Source organism: Chelonoidis abingdonii, chromosome 6 (genome assembly GCF_003597395.2).
Source record: "Chelonoidis abingdonii isolate Lonesome George chromosome 6, CheloAbing_2.0, whole genome shotgun sequence".
Lineage (NCBI taxonomy): Eukaryota > Metazoa > Chordata > Testudines > Testudinidae > Chelonoidis > Chelonoidis abingdonii.
This window is the reverse complement of record NC_133774.1, coordinates 3,463,737-3,468,417: the sequence shown is the minus strand read 5'-3', so window position 1 is coordinate 3,468,417 and position 4,681 is coordinate 3,463,737.

Below are 4,681 nucleotides of genomic sequence, written 5' to 3'. Positions count from 1 at the left end.
CCTGGGGCACCCAACCAGCATATCCAGGGGCTGCCAACAACATCCTGCGGACACAAGGACCCTAGAAGTTCCAGGCCCTAGGCCAACCCGGTGGGGAAGTAGGTGGGCATTGCAAGGGGGAACCTGGGGTCCCCAACCCAAACAGCTTCGCAACGATCAAGGGCTAGCCAGTTGGAGTCCCTAACAAGCCAACTATTGGAATTGAGGGAACCAAGGTTTGCAGTCCATAACATCCTGCTCAGAAGAACCGTGACTCTGGTTAATGTGCCCCTTCCCATGGGCCAAACATCGCTTACCTTAACATGATGTGGTCCCAAAACACCATTTCAGGGCCCCAAACCTTGACAGAGCAGCAAGAGCCAATGCATATCCCTGTGGCCACCAACAGAAGCCCAGAATGACTCATGTTCCAGGGGCTGTTAACCCTAAAGGCGCCGCTAACGTTGTCTGTATTTCCAGAGGAAGCCTGGATCCTGGGGCCCCATAAACCATCCCCACTATATCCCATGCTGACCCCAAATCCCCATTTCCAGGGGGCAGCTGAAACACCATTACTCTAGGCTCCAAACCTATTTCAAGAGGCTCAAACATCCAGGGGCCCCAAAACCCCAGGAGAGCAGGGGCCCTACCCCTTGGGGCCAAAAACCCCATTTGAAGAGGCATCTAACATTTCGGGCCCAAAACCCCATTCCCAGGGGCCTAAACTGGGGGCAACAAAACCCCATTTCCCGACCCTATTTCAACCCGAGTGGCCCCAATCCAATTTTGGCCGCTAACCCAGGGGAAACAGCCCATTTCCAGGGGCCCCAGCCCCTGGGGACCCAAAACATCAATTCAGGGGGAACAAAATTTCCCCATTGCCGACATTTCCAGGGGACCTTCAAAGGGCCCCTTAGGGGGCCCAAAAAACATTTCCAAGGGGCACCAGCCCCTGGGCCACAAAACCCATTTCCAGGGACCCTATACCACAGGGAGCCCAAAACCCCATTTCCAGGGGGCCCCAAACACCAGGAGCAAAAAATCCCCAATATCCAGGGCCCCTAACCCTGGGGCCCCAAAACCCCATTTCCAGGGACCCTATCGTACCAGGGGCCCCAAAACTCCCATTCCCATGAAGGCCCCAAACACAAAGGGGCCCAAATTCCCCAATTCCAGGAGTCCCTACCCAGGGACCCAAAACTGACCATTTCCAGTGGCACCTAACTCCTGGGGCTCCAAACCCCATATCAGAGCCCCTCACCCTGGGGCCCAAAACCCAGCATTTGCAGGCTGGCCCCAAAGTCAGGTAAATTCCAGGGCACCAAACCACATTTCGCAGGCCCTAACTCTGGATCCTAGGGCCTCAAATGACCCAATTTTCCAGGGCCCCTACAGCAGGGGCCCCAACCCCACATTTCCAGAGAAAACTTCTGCTCCTGAGGATTACCTTCATTAGAAACTGTCTCCTTAGCCTTGTCAAGACTCCCTGTGGTAGGGTTTCCTGAGCCACAAATTCATTAGCTAAGCTGGAAAAGCCCAGAGCCACTCCATCTCATGCTAGTCCTTACCTGCTCTCAGAGTCACGGTTTTCTGCAGCAATGATGCTATTATGGCCTTGCAAAAAAAAACATAACACAAGTTCCAATAGGTTGGCTTTCCTCTCCAAACTGGCTAGAACCGACTTGGCGGTAGCTGTTAAGAGACCCTTGCCAGCTCCCAGATTGCAATTAGGCCACCTGACTCTTCTACACCAGCCGGGCAGCTCTCACTCTCGTGTTCCTTGTTGTCCGCAAAGGCATGGAGGCGTAGCACTTGCAGCGACACACAAGTCATCGAAAGCCCTATGGCTTTTCTCATCTGACAAGTTCTGCATGCACTGCTCGTCATCCCCAGACTCCTGGCATGACCGACATGATCCCACCACTTTAGGTCTTGGCTACACCTGGTCCCGTTTCAGCGCCTGGCCACTTTCTTGCTCCAGGAATGGTGAAAAAACCCACTGCCACCAGTTGTCACGGAGTCTGGGGGAGTCCGACCCGGCACCCCTCTTCCTGGTCCCCACAGTGACTTTTATCCAGCCAGTAAAACAGAAGGTTTATTGGACAACAGGAACACAGGTTACAGCAGAGCTTGCAGGCACAGTCAGGACCCCTCCATCGAGTCCTTCTGGGGGTTCAGGGTGCTTGGATCCCAGCTAGGATACCCTGAATTCCGCCCCACGGCCCCAAACCCAAACTGACTTGCCCCTCCTCCCGCCGCCCGATTTCTTTGTCCCCTCTCCTCTACAAAGGTGCTCACCCCCTCCCCGGCTCAGGTTACAGGCTTAAAGATCCTGTCCCTCACCTAAAGACATCCCCTGCTCTCCCATTCCCCACACCGACAGCCCCTCCTCCATAACAGAGGCTATTACTTCTGAATCTTTGGCTGCCACTGGAGCAGTCATCGGAGTTACCTTGTAGAGTGGTCTGAAATCACTGGTTAACCTCCAGCTTTTACCATCTGCCTTCAGAACCGGCCAAAGGCTGCATTATTCGTACTTTGTTCTAGTAGAAGCCCTTGTCCAAGAGCCCTTGAATAGTTTTTATCAGACTAGGTTCTGCTTCTTTGGGATATTTACACTGTTTTGGGGGTGGAAGATCAGGTCCAATAATTAAAACTTCTGCGTTATTTTACCACACTCTTGTATTGGTGACCCAAACCTCTGTTTCTGTGCAATCCTTAGTGCTTCTACTGGCCAGTTGGGTCATTCACCCTGGAGCTGGCTGCAGCTGCTCGGGGCCTAAGACTCCTAATCTATGCAGAGTCAGGCAGGTGCTGAGGGTGGGGTGTCCTCCCACCGTCGTGTGCATGGGCAGCACATGCCCCACATCCCAGGCTCTGCCCACTGAGAGCGTCTGGGGGGTAGTTGGGACAAGGCTTCGAGGCAGCTGCCCCCAGCACATTCAGAGCAGGGATAATTAGCCAGCCAGCCCAGCTCTGGAGGTTTTAGGCTGCAAGAGCAGTGCTGCAGAAGGGCCACCTGGGAATCTTTCCCTGATGGGATGAAACAAGCATGTGCGGTCACACCAAAAATATTGTTTAAATTCCACTTCAAACTTGCACAGTTGTTTCCCAACTCTCTGATCTGTTGTGAACAGCAGTGCCCCAGTGTGCCCATTTATTCTGCCAGTTAGTCCCCCTTGTCTCTGAGAGTCTTTCCTTTGCCTGCGATGGGCTTTGGGTCAGGTTACCAGGCAGGTCCATATAGGCTGTTACACAGAAACACTGATTAATCTGGGAATGCCTTGATCTTACCAGATCTCCCCAGGGCTGCACTTTTTTTTTATTACTCTTATTACTCTTCATCATTCACCTTTGCTAGCATGGTGCAGGTGCAGGGCATTGTGCTATTTAATTTACATTTTAATACTCAAATATTTATCAGTAAATAGTTGCCAGTACTTCTAGCAATGACCTCTTTGTTTCCAGTAGAGCAGTTTCTGTATTTTTTACTGTGATTTTTAATTTGGAATTTTAATTTGACATTTGAGTGACTCTTTCCTGAGACACTGGGATGGAATGAAGTTGGTATCAATCGACCAGGTGGTTGCATGGGAAGGCGCCTCTTTCTGCAGTGCAAATCAGCATTGATTTGCTTTAACTTTTTGTGTTTGGCTTCGAGATCGGCTTCACATCTCCTGCTCAGCTCCCGAAAGCCAATTTCCACGACCTGCCCTTGTGTATTTTGCCACCATGCCGTAGTCCTAACCTCACTAAGCCTCTTCTGAGGAGGGAGACACGTGAGCTAGAGTTTAGCTTAGCACCTGGGGTTTTTGATGCTTAATCCTTATAAGTGGTTCTTTTAAAATCTAGCAAAAAGCCTAAATTCCAGATGTAATTTCTTTCTTTTTTTTTTTAATAAAATTTACCTTTTTTAAGAATAGAATTGGATATTTTCTGTCCTAAGAGGCTTGTGCATATGTTGTTTAATTAGCAGCTGGCAACAGCTGGTTTCCTTTGTTTCTCTTCTGTGTGTGTGTCTGTGTGTGGCCTTGAGGGTACCCCACAGGGAGGAATTCCTAAGTGCTCCTTCCTGGGTTCTCAAAAGGGGTTTTTTGCATTTGGATGGTGGCAGCATCTACCCATCCAAGGTCAGAGAGAAGCTGTAACCTTGGGAATTTCATACAAGCCTGGAGTGGCCAGTATTAATTTTTAGAACTCTTTCAGGACCCCACTTTCTGCACTCAAAGTGCCAGAGTGGGGAATCAGACTTGACATGGTGGCAGAGTGATGGGATAGTTTTGAACTAGAAGCGCAGACCTCAGGATTTTAAAAGGACACATTTTTCCTTTTGGCAGCCTGCAAAGCCAGGGTGCTTCTTTCTTTTCATTTTCATTTCTTTTCATTCCTTTTTTTAGTTTATTTTAGTTTCTTTTCTTTGCCTGAGACAACAGGCATGGAAAGGGTTCAGCTTGCCAAGCCAGGGAGTCCAACAAACAATTTTGTTTTTGTTTTTTTTTCTCTAGCTTTGTGGCAACAAAATAGCTAGGCTAGAGAAGGGCATCCCTGTGCATGAGGTTGAGTTCAGGCACCGAAACCTTAGAAAAACGAGTCTTCCCAAAGCAGCACACCACAGAGAAGATAGACCCAGATCAAGCCCAGCCATCCAGCTCCACGATGGAATGCAGGGAGGGGATGGAGGAATGGGGACTTCCCAGGAGGA